Source organism: Rana temporaria, chromosome 9 (assembly GCF_905171775.1).
Source record: "Rana temporaria chromosome 9, aRanTem1.1, whole genome shotgun sequence".
Taxonomy (NCBI): Eukaryota; Metazoa; Chordata; class Amphibia; order Anura; family Ranidae; genus Rana; species Rana temporaria.
In genome coordinates, this window is record NC_053497.1 from 32,612,824 (window position 1) to 32,634,967 (window position 22,144).

At 48.3% G+C, this 22,144-nt stretch overlaps 1 protein-coding gene across 2 annotated transcripts in view; it reads right to left on the bottom strand.

The window, feature by feature from the left end:
* The window catches only part of LOC120913272 (regulator of G-protein signaling 3-like), a 235,001-nt gene that overhangs the window by 156,325 nt on the left and 56,532 nt on the right, over nt 1-22,144 (bottom strand). Inside the window, exon 1 of one of the 2 annotated variants that reach the window (XM_040323110.1) lies at nt 7,865-7,972. The exons of the other annotated variant lie outside the window; for it this stretch is intronic. The gene's annotated coding sequence lies outside the window, so the exon portion shown is untranslated. Of the gene's footprint in view, nt 1-7,864; nt 7,973-22,144 lie in introns of those variants that run through there. 2 annotated transcript variants of the gene reach the window in all.

The window sequence follows — 22,144 nt, forward strand, 5'->3', positions numbered from 1 at the left end:
GCGTTCCCGTCTCATATCTTGCTTCTGAGCATGTGCAGGTTTTTTACGTAGTTTTAGCCCACACACGATAATTTTTTACAACCCGAAAAACGACATCGTTTAAAACGACGTTAAAAAATGCAGCATGTTCGGAAAAAAAAAATCGTTTTTCAGAACCTGAAAAATGATGTGAAGCCCATACATGATCATTTTAAATGACATTTTTGGAAAAACAACGTTTTTTTCATGCCGAAAAATGATCGTGTGTACGCGGCATGAGTCCCAACCAAGCCAGAGGACAGGGATAACAATATAAATTACATGCGTGAAGAGCACAGAGTAACCATCACTTTAAAGCAAATTCCGTGAACACTTTTCTGCTGAGTAGGTGTTTCGAAGCTCGTCAGGCACAAGAGACGCGCAGAGACTCAAATGTGATTGTTTTGTTTTTTTGTCATATAACCATTTTTATGCATTTTAAAACACAGAACTCAAAAACAAATGAAGAAAAAGGGCCCCTTACATTGGTGGCCAGTGGGAAGACTGATCCTTACATTGGGGGGGGGGGACTGCTCCTTACATTGGGGGGGGGGGTGTCAGTGGGAAGACTGCTCCTTACATTGGGGGTCAGTGGGAAGAATGCCCCTTACATTGGGGGGTCAGTGGGGAGAATGCTCCTTATATTGGGGGTCAGTGGGAAGACTGCTCCTTACATTGGGGGTCAGTGGGGAGAATGCCCCTTACATTGGGGGTCAGTGGGGAGAATGCCCCTTACATTGGGGGGGGTCCGTGGGGAGAATGCCCCTTACATTGGGGGGGGTCCGTGGGGAGAATGCCCCTTACATTGGGGGGGGTCCGTGGGGAGAATGCCCCTTACATTGGGGGGGTCCGTGGGGAGAATGCCCCTTACATTGGGGGGGGTCCGTGGGGAGAATGCCCCTTACATTGGGGGGGTCTGTGGGGAGAATGCCCCTTACATTGGGGGGTCAGTGGGAAGAATGTTCCCTCACATTGAGATCAATGGAAAGAATTCCCCTTACATTGGTGGTCAGTGGGAAGAATGCCCCTTACATTGGGCGTCAGTGGGAAGAATGCCCCTTACATTGGGGGTCAGTGGGGAGAATGCCCCCTACATTGGGGGTCAGTGGGGAGAATGCCCCCTACATTGGGGGGTCAGTGGGGAGAATATTCATTACATTGGGGGTCAGTGGGGAGAATGCCCCTAACATTGGTGGTCAGTGGGGAGAATGTTTCCTCATATTGAGATCAGTGGGAAGAATGCCCCTTACATTGGGGGGTCAGTGGGGAGAATGCCACTTACATTGGGGGGTCAGTGGGGAGAATGCCACTTACATTGGGGGGTCAGTGGGGAGAATGCCACTTACATTGGGGGTCAGTGGGGAGAATGCCACTTACATTGGGGGTCAGTGGGGAGAATGCCACTTACATTCGGGGGGGTCCGTGGGGAGAATGCCCCTTACATTGGGGGGGTCCGTGGGGAGAATGCCCCTTACATTGGGGGGGTCCGTGGGGAGAATGCCCCTTACATTGGGGGGGTCCGTGGGGAGAATGCCCCTTACATTGGGGGGGTCTGTGGGGAGAATGCCCCTTACATTGGGGGTCTGTGGGGAGAATGTTCCCTCACATTGAGATCAGTGGGAAGAAGGCCCCTTACATTGGTGATCTTTGGGAAAAATTCCCATCCAAGATTGCCACCATTACAGACAGCTAAAAACATAATTGTCGTCATGCCGCTGGCCCCAGAACTGGCGGCGCCATCAAATGGAAGGTCAGAGCTCAAGCATCCCCTAGTAACCCCAGAGCTCTGGTTAAGAATGGTGCCCTAGACTGATCCCAGAAATGGGGTGGCTGCTATATGAGGGATGACGGAGGAATGAGGAAAGAATTGCTCCACAGATGTCGGAAGCTGCGAGTAAAAAAGAGGATCGGCGGGTCAGCAATGAGATCCATTAACTTCCCATTGAAGAACGGAGTGCGGATGGAAGAGCAGAAACAACGGACTGCCATGCCGAAGGACAATACACGGCTGATGGGCGTTTAGAACGGAGAACGCTGTGGCTTTTGCAGGCTTGTTGCTTCTTCTAGGTGAGTTAGAGGACAAAGGTAGCAGAGTGCGGGTGTAATGATTTGTAATTATCTGTGTATGGGGGGGGGGGGATTAGTATAGGGAACAGAAAAGCATACAAGTGCTATATAGAAATAAGGGAATAAAAACATAATAAAAAACACGTAGTGACAATTAGTGCCACTATAGCATACAGGCGCTGTATAGAAATAAGGGAATCCAGGGTATAAAAACATAATAAAAAACATATAGTGACAATTAGTGCCACTAATAAGGGAAGTATAGAATCCAGGGTATAAAAACATAATAAAAAACACGTAGTGACAATTAGTGCCACTATAGCATACAGGCGCTGTATAGAAATAAGGGAAGTATAGAATCCAGGGTATAAAAACATAATAAAGAACATGTAGTGTAGGATAGTATACAAGAGCTGTATAGGCATGCGGGTGCAGGATCAGGAGTATAAAGACGTAATAAAAAAATGTATGGGTAACTAGTACTGGAATAGGATAGTACAGCCTTTCTCAACCAGTGTGCCGCGGCACACTGGTGTGCCGTCAGAGATTCTCAGGTGTGCCACGGGGTCAGTGGAGAGAAGGCTGTCAGATGAGCCTGCTCTCCTGCCAAACTGAGAGAAGCTCTATTGGCTTCACAAGTGAAAGTAAAGTGCAGAGGAGTGTGCTGTGCTCTCTGCTTCCCCCTAGAGTGCAGTACACGGCTGAATGAGGAATCTGGAAAGGTACTGAGCTAGAAGCTAGATTCATTGTAAAATGGCTTTATACATGTGTCTGTGTGTGTATGTGTGTACATGTGAGTGTCTGTCTGTATGAGTGTGTGTGTGTGTGTGTGTGCTAGTGTATGTATGCATGTGTGTGTATGCGTGTGTAAGCATGTGTCTGTATGTATGTGTGTATGTTACTTTTAATCCTGACCCCCCTCCCCATTCCTGTACCATCAGAATGGCTTTTGTAGGGCTTGTTTTATAGCAGCAAGGACTGCTGCTCCTCTGAAAAGCAATCCATGCACAGATTGCTTTTCAGAGGCATTTGACAGGCGGTAAAGAGAAATTATGTTGCCTTTTTACCACTTGTTTTAAGCCCATAAATGCAGCATCACTACACCGCAACTGTGCAATGCACACAGTTGCGGGGTAGTTGCAGTGCAGCCCCATTCACCCTCGGTATACCTCCAGTTGCAGCCACACCATGTGAACACCCTCAGCTGCTGCCTCTGCAGCTAAAGGTGGAATAGTTGGGGGTGGTAAAAACAGCTCAACCATGTGGTCTTACCGCCCCTATGACATGTGAACAAGCCCTTGGTTCACATCTGTGTAGCTGCATGTAGGGCAGTCCATTCATTTCCGTACCCACAAAAATGCAGGTAAACAAGTCCCCAACTTTATTTTTTAAATTGCACTGCAGCCAAACCACCCCACGTTTTCCAATGTGTGGGGGTATCATTAAGAATTAATGGTACCCCTAAAGAGCAGAGCATTTGTCTGTGTGTCAGGAATGAGCGCAATTTTGCGCGTGTTCTGCGACACACCGTAATGTGAACCAAGCCTTGGACTGGGGTGCCTCAAGACTGAAAATACTTTTAAAGGGTGCCCCAACTGAAAAAAGGTTGAGAAACACTGGGATAGTATACAAAAGCCATATAAGCATGCAGGGTGCAGGATCAGGAGGAATAAAGAATAACTAGTGCAGCAATATTATAGTATAAAAGATCCATACAGAGCCAGGATTATTAAGTACGTATAGGGGTAACTAGCGCAAGAATAAGATAGTATGCAAAAGCCATAAAGACATGCAGGGTGTGGGGGTCAGGGGTATAAAAATAATAACTAGTGCAGCAATATTATAGTATACAAAAACCATACAGGCATGGGGTGTACAAAGGATGGATTATTAAGTACATACAGGGGTAACTAGGGCAAGAATAAGATAGTATGCAAAAGCCATAAAGACATGGAGGGTGTAGGGTCAGGAGTATAAAAATGTATTAGAGTGTAATCGGGGGTAACAAGGTGCTTTAAATAATAGTATACAAAAGCCATATAGGCAGTGGGTGTGCAGAACCAGTATTAGTAAGTATATGGGCAACTAGTGCAGGAATAGGATAGTATGCAAAAGACTTCATGCAGGATGTAGGGTCAGGAGTATAAAGACGCAACAAAGAATATATAGTGGCAACTAGTGCTGTTATATAATAGTATACAATAGGCACGGGGTGTACAAAACCAGGATTATTAAGGTAACTAGTGCAGGAATAGGACAGTATGCAAAAGCCATAAAGACATGGAGGGTGTGGGGGTCAGGAGTAATAAAGAATAACTAGTGCAGCAATATTATAGTATACAAAAACCATACAGGCATGGGGTGTACAAAGCCAGGATTATTAGGTACGTACAGGGGTAACTAGTGCAAGAATAAGATAGTATGCAAAAGCCATAAAGACATGGAGGGTGTAGGGTCAGGAGTATAAAAACGTATTAGAGTGTAATCGGGGTAATGAGTTGCTTTAAATAATCGTATACAAATACTATATAGGCAGTGGGTGTGCAGAATCAGTATTAGTATGTATATGGGTAAGGTAACTAGTGCAGGAATAGGATAGTATGCAAAAGACGTAAAAGTCATGCAGGTTGTAGGGTCAGGAGTATAAAGACGCAACAAAGAATATATAGTGGTAACTAGTGCTGTTATATAATAGTATACAATAGGCACGGGGTGTACAAAACCAGGATTACTAAGGTAACTAGTGCAAGAATAGGACAGTATGCAAAGGCCATAAAGACATGCAGGGTGTGGGGGTCAGGAGTATAAAGACACAATGAAGAATGTATAGGGGTAACTAGTGCAGGAATATAGTCCTATGGGCATGGGCATGGGTGTACAGAACCAGGATTATTAAGGCATAATAAAGCAAGTAGAGAAAGCAGGGTCAGGAGGATGACGGTGGAAGGACAGTGAATGCGATGGGCACAGCAATAGTAGAGAACGCAGGGTCAGGAGGATGACGGTGGAAGGACAGTGAATGATATGGACACAGCAATAGTAGAGAACGCAGGGTCAGGAGGATGACGGTGAAAGGACAGTGAATGCTATGGGCACAGCAATAGTAGAGGACGCAGGGTCAGGAGGATGACGGTGGAAGGACAGTGAATGCTATGGGCACAGCAATAGTAGAGAACGCAGGGTCAGGAGGATGACGGTGGAAGGACAGTGAATGCTATGGGCACAGCAATAGTAGAGGACGCAGGGTCAGGAGGATGACAGTGGAAGGACAGTGAATGCTACGGGCACAGCAATAGTAGAGGACGCAGGGTCAGGAGGATGACAGTGGAAGGACAGTGAATGCTACGGGCACAGCAATAGTAGAGGACGCAGGGTCAGGAGGATGACGGTGGAAGGACAGTGAATGCGATGGGCACAGCAATAGTAGAGAACGCAGGGTCAGGAGGATGACGGTGGAAGGACAGTGAATGCTATGGGCACAGCAATAGTAAAGGACGCAGGGTCAGGAGGATGACGGTGGAAGGACAGTGAATGCTATGGGCACAGCAATAGTAGAGGACGCAGGGTCAGGAGGATGACAGTGGAAGGACAGTGAATGCTACGGGCACAGCAATAGTAGAGGACGCAGGGTCAGGAGGATGACGGTGGAAGGACAGTGAATGATATGGACACAGCAATAGTAGAGAACGCAGGGTCAGGAGGATGACGGTGGAAGGACAGTGAATGCTATGGACACAGCAATAGTAGAGAACGCAGGGTCAGGAGGATGACGGTGGAAGGACAGTGAATGCGATGGGCACAGCAATAGTAGAGGACGCAGGGTCAGGAGGATGACGGTGGAAGAACAGTGAATGCGATGGGCACAGCAATAGTAGAGAACGCAGTAAGAACTAAAATGTGTATATTAGTACAGTATCTGAGGGCTTTACAAGATTATTGGGGGGGAGGGGGGGCGCCTGGCGTGAGTATCTAGCCATAGTAAGGACATATAGTAGTATATGGGGCAGTTAAGGGGTGGCAGGAATATAAGACTTATTAGCGTGTCAGGAGTATAAAGAGAGTATGGGGGTACCTAATGGGGTGGGACAGTATACAGGAATGGAGGGGGGGTGTCAGGAGTATAAAGAGAATATGGGGGTACTTAATGGGGTGGGACAGTATACAGGAATGGAGGGGGGGTGTCAGGAGTATAAAGAGAATATGGGGGTACTTAATGGGGTGGGACAGTATGCAGGAATGGAGGGGGGGTGTCAGGAGTAGAAAGTCATAATAAAGAGAATATGGGGGTACCTAATGGGGTGGGACAGTATACAGGAATGGAGGGGGGGTGTCAGGAGTATGAAGAGAATATGGGGGTACATAAAGGGGTGGGACAGTATACAGGAATGGAGGGGGGGGGTGTCAGGAGTATAAAGAGAATACGGGGGTACCTAATGCAGGAATGGAGGGGGGGGGGCAGGAATATAAAGAGAATATGGGGGTACCTAAAGGGGTGGGACAGTATACAGAAATGGAGGGGGGGTGTCAGGAGTATAAAGAGAATATGGGGGTACCTAATGCAGGAATGGAGGGGGGTGTCAGGAGTATAAAGAGAATATGGGGGTACTTAATGGGGTGGGACAGTATGCAGGAATGGAGGGGGGGGTGTCAGGAGTAGAAAGTCATAATAAAGAGAATATGGGGGTACCTAATGGGGTGGGACAGTATACAGGAATGGAGGGGGGGTGTCAGGAGTATGAAGAGAATATGGGGGTACATAAAGGGGTGGGACAGTATACAGGAATGGAGGGGGGGGTGTCAGGAGTATAAAGAGAATACGGGGGTACCTAATGCAGGAATGGAGGGGGGGGGTCAGGAATATAAAGAGAATATGGGGGTACCTAAAGGGGTGGGACAGTATACAGAAATGGAGGGGGGGGTGTCAGGAGTATAAAGAGAATATGGGGGTACCTAATGCAGGAATGGAGGGGGGTGTCAGGAGTATAAAGAGAATATGGGGGTACCCAATGGGGTGGGACAGTATACAGGAATAGGGGGTGTCAGGAGTACAAAGACATAATAAGTAGAATATGGGGGTTCCTAGTACTGGAGTAGAACTGTATACAGGAATTGGGGGGGGGGGGGGTCAGGAGAATAAAGACATTATAAAGAGAATATTGGGTAAGTAGTGCAGGGGTAGGACAGTATACGGGAATATGGGGGGGGGGGGGGCAGGAGTGTAAAGAAAAAATATAGAGTGTAAAGAGAGACCGGGTAACTAGAGAAGGGATAATGTGGTGGAAAAGATTTTGTTTTTGGGGGGGGGGGGGGGTAAAGAGAAATAGTAGAGAATATGCAGTAACTAGAGCAGGAATTTGACAGAACACAGGAATGGAGGGGGTGTCAGGAGTATAAAGACATAATAAAGAGAGTATTTGGAAACTAGTGCAGGGATAGGACAGGATACAGAAATGGGGGGGGGGGGTGTCAGGAGAATAAAGCCACCCATCATAGAGTGTATAGGGGGTGAGTGTGGGGGGGTCAGGAGGAGTAATGGGGATACGAGGGAACTATTGCAGGACCAGGATAGTATGGAGGAGTTGTGTAGGGAGGGGGGGTCCGGAGTATACAGACATCGCACACTGTATGGGGGGTGCAGCATCGTACAGGTCGTTATCGATCTCTCTCCTCTGACAGTCGGAAGTTGTGGGGTGTCAGGCGATGTCCCCCCCATACACGGGGTATGGAAGTCACCCGGAGACACGTGCAGCACCGGACAGACAGCCCCCCCAGCACTCACCTTGCAGTGTAGAGTGTCAGCTCCTGTGGTTCCCCTGCAGTGTCTGGGAGTCTCCCTCCTGTGCTCTGTCACTGCAGTGTCTCTGTGTGTGTGTGTCTGAGATCTCTCCGCCCTCCGACCGTGACGCGTCTTCCATCTCTCCGCCCCTTCCCCGCCCCTCCCCCGACACTGCCCGTCCCTCTACCTGTCCGCCCGGGGGTCCCAATCCGTCACCCCAAATTCCCATACACACTGCGACCGATCTACATAGACAACCGATCTCCTCCACTGTGCCGACTATTACCCCTCCATCCTACCGATCTCCTCCACTGTGCCGACTATTACCCCTCCATCCTACCGATCTCCCCCACTGTGCTGACTATTACCCCTCCATCCTACCGATCTCCCCCACTGTGCTGACTATTACCCCTCCATCCTACCGATCTCCCCCACTGTGCTGACTATTACCCCTCCATCCTACCGATCTCCTCCACTGTGCCGACTATTACCCCTCCATCCTACCGATCTCCCCCACTGTGCCGACTATTACCCCTCCATCCTACCGATCTCCCCCACTGTGCCGACTATTACCCCTCCATCCTACCGATCTCCTCCACTGTGCCGACTATTACCCCTCCATCCTACCGATCTCCTCCACTGTGCCGACTATTACCCCTCCATCCTACCGATCTCCTCCACTGTGCCGACTATTACCCCTCCATCCTACCGATCTCCTCCACTGTGCCGACTATTACCCCTCCATCCTACCGATCTCCTCCACTGTGCCGACTATTACCCCTCCATCCTACCGATCTCCCCCACTGTGCCGACTATTACCCCTCCATCCTACCGATCTCCTCCACTGTGCCGACTATTACCCCTCCATCCTACCGATCTCCCCCACTGTGCCGACTATTACCCCTCCATCCTACCGATCTCCTCCACTGTGCTGACTATTACCCCTCCATCCTACCGATCTCCACTGTGCCGACTATTACCCCTCCATCCTACCGATCTCCACTGTGCCGACTATTACCCCTCCATCCTACCGATCTCCCCCACTGTGCTGACTATTACCCCTCCATCCTACCGATCTCCTCCACTGTGCCGACTATTACCCCTCCATCCTACCGATCTCCCCCACTGTGCTGACTATTACCCCTCCATCCCACCGATCTCCTCCACTGTCCCGACTATTACCCCTCCATCCTACCGATCTCCTCCACTGTGCCGACTATTACCCCTCCATCCTACCGATCTCCTCCACTGTGCCGACTATTACCCCTCCATCCTACCGATCTCCTCCACTGTGCCGACTATTACCCCTCCATCCTACCGATCTCCCCCACTGTGCTGCCTATTACCCCTCCATCCTACCGATCTCCCCCACTGTGCCGACTATTACCCCTCCATCCTACCGATCTCCTCCACTGTGCCGACATTTACCCCTCCATCCTACCGATCTCCTCCACTGTGCCGACATTTACCCCTCCATCCCACCGATCTCCTCCACTGTGCCGACTATTACCCCTCCATCCTACCGATCTCCTCCACTGTGCCGACATTTACCCCTCCATCCCACCGATCTCCTCCACTGTGCCGACATTTACCCCTCCATCCCACCGATCTCCTCCACTGTGCCGACTATTACCCCTCCATCCTACCGATCTCCTCCACTGTGCCGACTATTACCCCTCCATCCTACCGATCTCCCCCACTGTGCCGACTATTACCCCTCCATCCTACCGATCTCCCCCACTGTGCCGACTATTACCCCTCCATCCTACCGATCTCCTCCACTGTGCCGACTATTACCCCTCCATCCCACCGATCTCCCCCACTGTGCCGACTATTACCCCTCCATCCTACCGATCTCCTCCACTGTGCCGACTATTACCCCTCCATCCTACCGATCTCCCCCACTGTGCCGACTATTACCCCTCCATCCAACCGATCTCCTCCACTGTGCTGACTATTACCCCTCCATCCTACCGATCTCCCCCACTGTGCCGACTATTACCCCTCCATCCTACCGATCTCCCCCACTGTGCTGACTTACCCCTCCATCCTACCGATCTCCTCCACTGTGCTGACTATTACCCCTCCATCCTACCGATCTCCTCCACTGTGCTGACTATTACCCCTCCATCCTACCGATCTCTTCCACTGTGCCGACTATTACCCCTCCATCCTACCGATCTCCTCCACTGTGCCGACTATTACCCCTCCATCCTACCGATCTCCTCCACTGTGCCGACTATTACCCCTCCATCCTACCGATCTCCTCCACTGTGCCGACTATTACCCCTCCATCCTACCGATCTCCTCCACTGTGCTGACTATTACCCCTCCATCCTACCGATCTCCCCCACTGTGCCGACTATTACCCCTCCATCCTACCGATCTCCTCCACTGTGCCGACTATTACCCCTCCATCCTACCGATCTCCTCCACTGTGCCGACTATTACCCCTCCATCCTACCGATCTCCCCCACTGTGCCGACTATTACCCCTCCATCCTACCGATCTCCCCCACTGTGCCGACTATTACCCCTCCATCCTACCGATCTCCTCCACTGTGCCGACTATTACCCCTCCATCCTACCGATCTCCTCCACTGTGCCGACTATTACCCCTCCATCCTACCGATCTCCTCCACTGTGCCGACTATTACCCCTCCATCCTACCGATCTCCCCCACTGTGCCGACTATTACCCCTCCATCCTACCGATCTCCTCCACTGTGCCGACATTTACCCCTCCATCCCACCGATCTCCTCCACTGTGCCGACTATTACCCCTCCATCCCACCGATCTCCTCCACTGTGCTGACTATTACCCCTCCATCCTACCGATCTCCTCCACTGTGCCGACTATTACCCCTCCATCCTACCGATCTCCCCCACTGTGCCGACTATTACCCCTCCATCCTACCGATCTCCCCCACTGTGCCGACTATTACCCCTCCATCCTACCGATCTCCCCCACTGTGCCGACTATTACCCCTCCATCCTACCGATCTCCCCCACTGTGCTGACTATTACCCCTCCATCCTACCGATCTCCTCCACTGTGCCGACTATTACCCCTCCATCCTACCGATCTCCTCCACTGTGCCGACTATTACCCCTCCATCCTACCGATCTCCTCCACTGTGCCGACTATTACCCCTCCATCCTACCGATCTCCCCCACTGTGCCGACTATTACCCCTCCATCCTACCGATCTCCTCCACTGTGCCGACTACCCCTCCATCCTACCGATCTCCTCCACTGTGCCGACTATTACCCCTCCATCCTACCAATCTCCCCCACTGTGCCGACTATTACCCCTCCATCCTACCGATCTCCCCCACTGTGCCGACTATTACCCCTCCATCCTACCGATCTTCTCCACTGTGCTGACTATTACCCCTCCATCCTACCGATCTCCTCCACTGTGCCGACTATTACCCCTCCATCCTACCGATCTCCCCCACTGTGCCGACTATTACCCCTCCATCCTACCGATCTCCTCCACTGTGCCGACTATTACCCCTCCATCCTACCGATCTCCCCCACTGTGCCGACTATTACCCCTCCATCCTACCGATCTCCCCCACTGTGCTGACTATTACCCCTCCATCCTACCGATCTCCCCCACTGTGCTGACTATTACCCCTCCATCCTACCGATCTCCCCCACTGTGCCGACTATTACCCCTCCATCCTACCGATCTCCTCCACTGTGCCGACTATTACCCCTCCATCCTACCGATCTCCTCCACTGTGCCGACTATTACCCCTCCATCCTACCGATCTCCCCCACTGTGCCGACTATTACCCCTCCATCCTACCGATCTCCTCCACTGTGCCGACTATTACCCCTCCATCCTACCGATCTCCTCCACTGTGCCGACTATTACCCCTCCATCCTACCGATCTCCCCCACTGTGCCGACTATTACCCCTCCATCCTACCGATCTCCCCCACTGTGCCGACTATTACCCCTCCATCCTACCGATCTCCCCCACTGTGCCGACTATTACCCCTCCATCCTACCGATCTCCTCCACTGTGCCGACTATTACCGCTCCATCCTACCGATCTCCCCCACTGTGCCGACTATTACCCCTCCATCCTACCGATCTCCCCCACTGTGACGACTATTACCCCTCCATCCTACCGATCTCCCCCACTGTGCCGACTATTACCCCTCCATCCTACCGATCTCCTCCACTGTGCTGACTATTACCCCTCCATCCAACCGATCTCCTCCTCTGTGCCGACTATTACCCCTCCATCCTACCGATCTCCCCCACTGTGCTGACTATTACCCCTCCATCCTACCGATCTCCCCCACTGTGCCGACTATTACCCCTCCATCCTACCGATCTCCTCCACTGTGCCGACTTTTACCCCTCCATCCTACCGATCTCCCCCACTGTGCCGACTATTACCCCTCCATCCTACCGATCTCCTCCACTGTGCTGACTATTACCCCTCCATCCTACCGATCTCCCCCACTGTGCCGACTATTACCCCTCCATCCTACCGATCTCCTCCACTGTGCTGACTATTACCCCTCCATCCTACCGATCTCCCCCACTGTGCTGACTATTACCCCTCCATCCTACCGATCTCCTCCACTGTGCCGACTATTACCCCTCCATCCTACCGATCTCCACTGTGCTGACTATTACCCCTCCATCCTACCGATCTCCCCCACTGTGCTGAAATTAAAAATAATGAGGGATCAACAGACTTCTGTCGGTGGCGTGGATGCATCCTGCAAATATCAGACCTGAAGCATAGCCGATTAATAAAAGGAGGTTGAAATACAGATCTACAAGAGTGTGAACATAACACAGTAGTAATACCTAAGCCTATAGGCGGATCTCGATCACCAGTTAAATGTACTATCAGGACGAAGATTATCCTATAATTGCGAGATCTGCATTTCCAAAGATAAAAGAAAAAAAAAGGGGGGGGAGAGGAAAGGAGGGGGGAGGAGGGAAAGTGTATAGGAGAGTAATTCAAACCAGGTAGACTCATCACTCGAGGATCCCGCGTAGACTCGGCCCACGTGGCGGGGGGTGCCACGAGCAATTAAGGGAGATCCACCCAGGGGTACCAGCCCTTCCAGATTGCCGTATATGGAGCCATACGATCTAAGCGAGCCGACAGAGACTCCATGAGGTCTACGTCTTTCTGGAATAGAGGTCCGAAAGTGTTGGGTGATGTCGATTTTTCCAGTGTAGCGCCACTAAGCACCTTGCCGCTGTGCGTATACAGGTGAGACTCGAAAAATTAGAATATCGTAGAAAAGTTAATTTATTTCACTAATGCAACTTAAAAGGTGAAACTAATATATGAGATAGACTCATTACATGCAAAGCAAGATAGTTCAAGCCGTGATTTGTCATAATTGTGAGGATTATGATTTACAGCTCGTGAAAACCCCAAATCCACAATCTCAGAAAATTAGAATATTGTGAAAAGGTGCAATATTCTAGGCTCAAATAGGTAGATTCAGAAAGAGTTAGGCCGGCTTATCAGTAGATAAGTCGACCTAACTCAGAATCTACGCCGACTTATGTTTAAGTGTATTCTCAAACAGAGATACGCTTAAACATATCTAAGATACGACGGCTTGCGCCGTCCTTTTTTAGATTGCAATATTTTGGATGGCCGCTAGGTGGCGCTTCCATTGCGGTCGGCGTAGAATATGTAAATGAGTAGATACGCCGATTCACGAACGATCGCCCGGCCGACGCAGTACTTTTACGCCGTTTACGTAAGAGATAGGCCGCGTAAAGTTAGAGCTAGGCCCTATTGGAATAGTAATGTCAAGTATCTAATGTCAAGTATGGCCGCCGTTCCTGCGTCGAAATTCTAAATTTTTACGTCGTTTGCGTAAGTCGTCCGTGAATCGTGATTTACGTCGTTTACGTCCACGTCAAAATCAATAGACCCGCGCCGCGTACTTAGCCGCAATGCACACTGGGAAATTTAGGCGCCCGGCGCATGCGCAGTTCGCAAAAAACGTAAAAAACGTAAGGTCAAGCCCCATTAACATACAACACGCCCCCCTCAAACACATTTGAATTAGGCGCTCTTACGCCCGCCGATTTAGGCTACGCCGCCGTAACTTAGCAGGTAAGTACACTGTGAATCATGTACTTGCCTAGCTAACTTACGGCGGCGTAGCTTAAATGCCTTAAGCTACGCCGCCGCAAAGTTAGGCATAGGTACCTGAATCTACCTATATGTGTCCCACTCTAATCAGCTAATTAAGCCATAACACCTGCAAAGGGTTCCTGAGCCTTTAAATAGTCTCTCAGTTTGGTTCAGTAGGAATCACAATCATGGGAAAGACTGCTGACCTGACAGTTATGCAGAAAACCATCATTGACACCCTCCATAAGGAGGGAAAGCCTCAAAGAGTAATTGCAAAAGAAGTTGGATGTTCCCAAGGCGCTGTATCAAAGCACATTAATAGAAAGTTATGTGGAAGGGAAAAGTGTGGAAGAAAAATGTGCACAAGCAGCAGGGATGACCGCAGCCTGGAGAGGATTGTCAGGAAAAGGCCATTCAAAAGTGTTGGGGAATTTCACAAGGAGTGGACTGAGGCTGGAGTCATTGCATCAAGAGCACCACACACAGACGGATCCTGGACATGGGCTTCAAATGTCGTATTCATCTTGTCAAGCCTCCTGAACAACAAACATCAGAAGCGTCTTACCTGGGCTAAAGAAAAACAAAGTCCTCTTTTCTGATGAGAGCAAATTTTGCATCTCATTTGGAAACCAAGGAGCCGGAGTATGGAGGAAGAATGGAGAGGCACACACTGTAATGCCGCGTACAGACGGTCGTTTTATGCAATGTTAAAAAACGACGTTTTTAAAAACGTCAATTTCATTGACCGTGTGTGGGGGAAAACGTCGCTTTATGTCTTGTAAAAAACGACAAAAAAAAAATTGAAGCATGCTTCAATTTTATGTGTCGTTTTTCAAAACGTCGTTTTTTACTTCACAGAAATTGACCGTGTGTAGCAAAAAACGACGTTTTTACACCCGCGCATGCCCAGAAGCTAGTTATGAAGCGAGCTTCAATGGAAAAACGTGGTGAACGTAACCTCGCTTTGCTAGAGCACTGTGAAAAAACGATGGTGTGTAGGCAACGTCGTTTTTGTAAATTGAAGTTTCAAAAACGTTGTTTTTTACTTCACAGAAAATGTCGTTTTTTTACATCGCATAATGCTGGGAATGCTGTCATAGGCTATATACATGGTTGGGAACTGCTGCCATAGGGTATATACATGGTTGGGAACACTGCCATAGGGTATATACATGGTTGGGAACGCTGCCATAGGGTATTTACATGGTTGGGAACTGCTGCCATAGGGTATATACATGGTTGGGAACACTGCCATAGGGTATATACATGGTTGGGAACTGCTGCCATAGGGTATATACATGGTTGGGAACTGCTGCCATAGGGTATATACATGGTTGGGAACTGCTGCCATAGGGTATATACATGGTTGGGAACACTGCCATAGGGTATATACATGGTTGGGAACCGCTTCCATAGGGTATATAAATGGTTGGGAACTGCTGCCATAGGGTATATTCATGTTTGGGAATGCTACCATAGGGTATATACATGATTGGGAACTGCTGCCATAGGGTATATACATGGTTGGGAACCGCTTCCATAGGGTATATAAATGGTTGGGAACGCTGCCATAGGGTATATACATGATTGGGAACGCTACCATAGGGTATATACATGATTGGGAACTGCTGCCATAGGGTATATACATGGTTGGGAACGCTGCCATAGGGTATATACATGGTTGGGAACGCTGCCATAGGGTATATACATGGTTGGGAACGCTGCCATAGGGTATATACATGGTTGGGAACGCTGCCATAGGGTATATACATTTATTTTTCCTCACTAGGGAAAATTCCGTTATTCGTTTTCCTTTTTAATAGATGCAATTTCTGGAGGAAGCTTAATAAAGATTGGTTTTCCATTCAGAATAGTAGTCTGCCCCTCAGGGCCAGCCCTACCATGGGACCCGATGGTACCATTGTACCAGGCAGCACTTTCAGGGGGGCAGCAAATTTCCTGCCAGCACGCCTTCTTATTCCGCCAGCTCCACTCTCCACTCCACTGTGGGGCTAATTGCCGCCCGACCGCTCCTCCCGTTCCGCTCTCCGCTCCACTGTGGGGTTAATTGCCGCCCGACCGCTCCTCCCGTTCCGCTCTCCGCTCCACTGTGGGGTTAATTGCATGAATAGAGCCATAACAGGTCCTTTTTATACTCCTATATACATGTATAGAGCCATGATAGGTCCACTTTAGTTATCATGATATAAAATAATGGATGTGGGGGCATTTTGGTGAACGTAATTTTTTTTTGGGGGGGGGCAGCATTTCATTCTTGCTACCAGGCAGCACAATGTCTTGGGCCGGCACTGCTGCCCCTATATTGTGGTCCTCTAGAACCAGGCTGGAGAGCTGTGGTCTTCCATGTGTCTGGTTACCTCCGCTACTATCTTCTCTTCCACGGTCCCCCTCCCTCCCTCCCGTCCATGCTCCTCAGTTATCTGTGTGTATTTATTATATCCTCCAATGATTTCCTCTGTTTTCTTCTCATTCAAGCCGTCTCTCACCCTCCCCTATTACTCCACCTCCTGTTTACCTCCATCCTCTAGCCTTTCCCTCCCTGCTGCCTGTCATTCTTCACCCTGACATTTCTCAGCAGCACCCTCCCTCTGCTCTCTCCTTCCACCTGACATCTAAAGGCTTCCAGTCTCATCTCTGTCTCCGGCTTTGCAGCTGATCGCAGCCTGTGGCTCTCCCAGCTCTTTGTTGAACTGCAGCCATTAGCGCACGCTGCAGAGCTTGTTGGTACATGCAATTACAAATAGCTGGCATACCTTGTGAAGGTTTGGAAATACTGACAGTTAGCTGTTGGCCAGGTTCAACTGTATGACTTCACCTCCCGAAGTTGCATAACTGATAGGTAGGGTAGTAATACGGCTCCGTTAGGGCTTCTTCAATGTGACCCTTTTCTACGCTGCTCTGCATTAGGCTGTATGAATCATGAGCCCCTCCTATACATACAATATTTTTTTTCTTGAAAAGGGTGCCCACCCATTAATGGTGCAAGGTCTGCCCTATTGGCAGTGTCTGATTCCACCTGTGGGTGGCGCTCAACAATTGCATCTAAGGCCCCGTACACACAACCAAACATGTAAGCTGAAACTGGTCCGCGGGCCAGTTTCAGAATACATGTTCGGTCGTGTGTAGGCGCGAGCGGGCCGAATTCCAGCAAACATTTGCCCGCTGGGCCTTTTCCCAGCGGGCAAATATTCCTGGACGTGTTTTAAAACCGTCCGCTGGAATCCTGCCAGCTCGGACATGTACGGTCGTCAGTACAGACCTACCGTACATGTCCGAGCGCCCGCCGTCCCTCGCATGCGTCGAATGACTTCGAAGCATGCGTGGAAGCCTTTAAATGGCAGGCCCGCCCACGTCGCCGCGTCATCGTCGCGGCGACGACGCGGACACGCCCCGCGTAGTGTTTACGCGCGGACTTCTGTACGATGGTTAGTACAACCATCGTACAGAAGCCCTCTGGCAGGCATGTACGGTGAAAACGGTCCGACGGACCACTTTCACCGTACATGTTTGCTCGTGAGTACCCGGTCTAAGAGCTAGTAAATTGTCTCCTATGTGCTGCACCCAACCTGTACATACTACACTTTGGCCTAGATTCACGTACCGCTGATCTACGTTGCCGCAACTTAGAGAGGCAAGTGTTGTATTCACAAAGCACTTGCCTCCTAAGTTACGGCGGCGTAGCGTAAATGGGCCGGCGTAAGCGCGCGTAATTCAAAGTAGGCTGTAGGGGGCCTGTTGTATTTAAATGAGGCTTGACCCCATGTAGATGCATGGCCGAACGAACGGCGCATGCGCGCGCATGCTCAGTATCACGTCGTATGCCTGTGACGTGAACGTAATTTACGCACAGCCCTATTCGCGTACGACTTACCCAAACGACGTAAAAAAGATACGCTTGTTCCGACGTCCATACTTTGCATGGGATGCGCCACCTAGAGACCAGCTTTATCTTTACGCCGGCGTATCTCTAACGTAAATGGCGTAACTAATTGCGACGGGCGCACGTACGTTCGTGAATCGGCGTATCTAGTCATTTGCATATTCTACGCCGAACTCAACAGAAGCGCCACCTAGCGGCCAGCGTAAATATGTACCCTAAGATACCACGGCGTAGGAGACTTAAGCCGCTCGTATCTTAGCCTAAATTAAGCGTATCTGGTTTCCAGAATACGCTTAAATTTACGACGGCGCAGATTCGGACTTACGACGGCGTATCTACTGATACGCCAACGTAAGTCTCTGAGAATCTGGCCCTTTATTACAGGTGAAGAGAAAAGGTAGAGACAGTGGCATCACTAGGGTTGGTGTCACCCGGTGCGGTAAAACATGGTGTCACCCCTCCTCTGTCTAGACTGCCCAGCACCAAGCAGGCAGCCCACGGGCACGGGGCGCACCCCAAACCAGCACCTGTAAATGATAGTATAGGGCAGGTTAGGGTAGTATAGAGTGGGATAGTGGCAGGTTGGTGTAGTGGGGTGGTATAGGACAGGTTAAGTTGGTATAGGGCATGTTGGGGTGATATAGGGTAGTTTGGGGTGGTATAGGGCAAGTTAGGGTTTCATAGGGCAGGTTGGGGTGGTATAGTGCAAGTTAGGGTGGTACAGGGCAGGTTGGGGTGGTATAGTGCAAGTTAGGATGGCATAGGGCAAGTTGGGATGGCATGGGAAAGGTTGGGGTGGTACAGGGCAAGTTAGGGTGGCATTGGGCAGGTTGGGGTGGTATAGGGCAAGTTATGGTGGCATAGGGCAGATTGGGGTGGTACAGGGCAAGTTAGGGTGGCACAGGGCAAGTTGGCGTGGCATGGGAAAGTTTGGGGTGGTACAGGGCAGGCTGGGGTGGTACAGGGCAGGCTGTGGTGGCACAGGGCAGGCTGGGTGGTACAGGGCAGGCTGGGGTGGTACAGGGCTGTTTGGGGGGGGGGTACAGAGAGACTATTGCCTTTTAGGCCCCATGAGCGGCAGTCTTTACGGGTAAACAGTGGCTTCCAGGTGTTCAGGAGGTGATCCTCCCACATTCTGAGTATGCATTGTTTCGTGTTTTTTTTGGCTCTTTTTATCAATCTCAATGTCAATTTTGTATTTAAATACTACGCTGAAACTACAACCAAGCTCACGGTTGTAGCGCTGTCCCATTGACCTCAATGGACGAGTTTTACAGGCGTTTGGGTAGGTGCAGCAGGAAAAACACTCGGGCCCAGATTCACGTAGGGCGGCGTAACTTTGTGTGGGCGTAGCGTATCTTGTTTACACTACGCCACCGCAACTTAGAGAGGCAAGTGCAGTATTCACAAAGCACTTGCTCCGTAAGTTACGGCGGCATTGCGTAAATGGGCCGGCGTAAGCGCGCGTAATTCAAAGTAGTCTGGTAGGGGGCGTGTTGTATGTAAATGATTCGTGACCCCACGTAAATGACACGCTTTACGAACGGCGCATGCGCGCGCATGCTCAGTATCACGTCGAATCTTCAAAGTTAATTACGCCCGCTCAATGCCTAGTCGACGTGAACGTAACCTACGCCCAGCCCCATTCATGGACGACTTACGCGAATGACGTAAAGTACGACGCTGTTCGTACGTTTCCGACGTCCATACCTAACATGACTTACCCCTGCTTTATGAGGGGTAACTTTACGCTGGTCCGACGCCTTTCGTAAACGACGTATCTTGATACGCCGGGCGCACGTACGTTCGTGAATCGGCATATCTAGCTCATTTGCATATTCGACGCGGAAATATACGGAAGCGCCCCTATCGGCCAGCGTAAATATGCACCCCAAGATACGACGGCGTAAGAGACTTACGATAAACTAAAAAAGACTCCCAGACTGAGCCTGAGTTTGTCGATGTGCTTCTGGGACTGAACACAGGACGGGCGACCTCTGAGCGAATGAAGGGGACCCAATTTATTTCCAGCGGCCCCCTGGGGGGTTAGCGCTACAGTCCATTTAGCAAACCTTGTTCACGTCAAGGTTATTGCAAAAGACAAGCAAGGTTTCTGGAATAAAAGAGGTCTAACCTGCGCATATGGAAAGACTTCTTAATAGACTTCTACAGCAGCTGCTTCTAGCCGACTCTCAATCTGATTCCAAATGCATAAAATACAACTGGCTAATATAGAAATAACACTGCAGATTGTTGATTCGGGAAGTATAAGTTGCCGTTGGGGATCAGGATTTTTTTTCCCGTTTGCAGCACAATATACAGTGTGTGTGTGTGTATATATATATATATATATATATATATATATATATATATATATATATATTTATATATATATTGATATATGTTTCCTTTTTTTTTTGGATGGGCTGCAGGTTTTTCATTTTGCCTTTCGGTTAAACTTGATGGACAACTTCATTGATCTTTTATTTTTTATTTTTTAACCTGGCTTTATAACTGTAGGGTCTATTTATAAGAAAATCCCCGCAATGAGTCTACTTTCCTATGATCGTCAGCTCCATCTAGTGGCCATTTTCCTGATTGAATTTTTTTGGAAAAATACCACATTATTGCCACTAGATGGCACTGACAATCATAGGAAATACACATATTAGACACACTATGCTGATTACTTGTGATGACGAGGCATTTTGTTTTACATATAACACATGTACAGTAGTATGCATCGCCTATAGACATGGGCACTGCCAAAAAATGTGTTCATTTTCGTTTCAGTCGTCTTTCAGCTTTTTTCAGAAATTTGGAAATTCTAAAATTAGAAAATTCGTAAATTTGGAAATTCGAAAATTCGTAATTCAGAAATTCTAAAATTTGAAAATTCGTAAATTTGAAAAAAATCGGAATTTGAAAATTCGGAAATTTTCAAATTTCCGATTAACAAATTTTCGAATTTAAAAATGTTAAAATTCAGAATTTTCAAATTTTCCGATTTTCAAATTTATGATTTTCGAATTTAGAAATTTAAAAATTTCCAAAATGTAAAAAAAAATTGAATTTCCGAAATTTTTAATCTCCGAAATTTTAACATTTTGAACTTCCGAATTTTTGAAATTTAAAACTTCCGAATTTTTGAAATTTCAAACTTCCGAATTTTTGAAATTTCAAACTTCCGAATTTTTGAAATTTCAAACTTCCGAATTTTTGAAATTTCAAACTTCCAAATTTTTGAAATTTCAAACTTCCAAATTTTTGAAATTTCGAACTTCCGTATTTTTGAAATTTCAAACTTCCGAATTTTTGAAATTTCAAACTTCCAAATTTTTGAAATTTCGAACTTCCAAATTTTTGAAATTTCGAACTTCCGAATTTTTGAAATTTCGAACTTCCGAATTTTTGAAATTTCGAACTTCCGTATTTTTGAAATTTCAAACTGCAGAATTTTTGAAATTTCAAACTTCCAAATTTTTGAAATTTCAAACATCCAAATTTTTGAAATTTCAAACTTCCAAATTTTTGAAATTTCGAACTTCCAAATTTTTGAAATTTCCAACTTCCGAATTTCCGAAATTCCGAACTTCCACATTTCCGAATTTCCAGAATTCTGAATTTCAGAAATTCCAAAATTCGGAAATACGGAAATGGGAAAATTCGGAAATACGGAAGTTCGGAAATAACGAATTTGTCAAAATTGGGTAAAAAACGAATTCAGAACTAAACAAATTGCACATGTCTACTCTTGCCAGTCCCACAGCTGTGTATAGTCTCCTTTTAAATTGTTTCTCAACTATTCCGTGTGTTTGAAGCAGAAAGGTGATACACCCTGTGCTTTCAGGTACAGGGGGACACATGGCCCACCTTAAACCTACTTTACAGCGCCGCCCAATAAGGACATGCGGACAGGAGAAACAAATTCCCTTGGGAAGTCATTCACCTTAGACAATTTTCAAAATGCATTTATTAATGCAAATGTACTTTAATGCATTTGTGTTTAATCATGTTTTATTAGGCAAACAATACCTACAAATCTGAGACAGATCTTGCTTAGGCAAATACTGACAGCTCTGAATTACGACAATCACTTTAATGCATTTGGAAACATTTACAGTGCCTTGAAAAAGTATTCACACCCCTTGAAATTTTCCAAATTCTGTCATATTACTACCAAAAACGTAAATGTATTTTATTGGGGTTTTATGTTATAGACCAACACAAAGTGGCACATAATTGT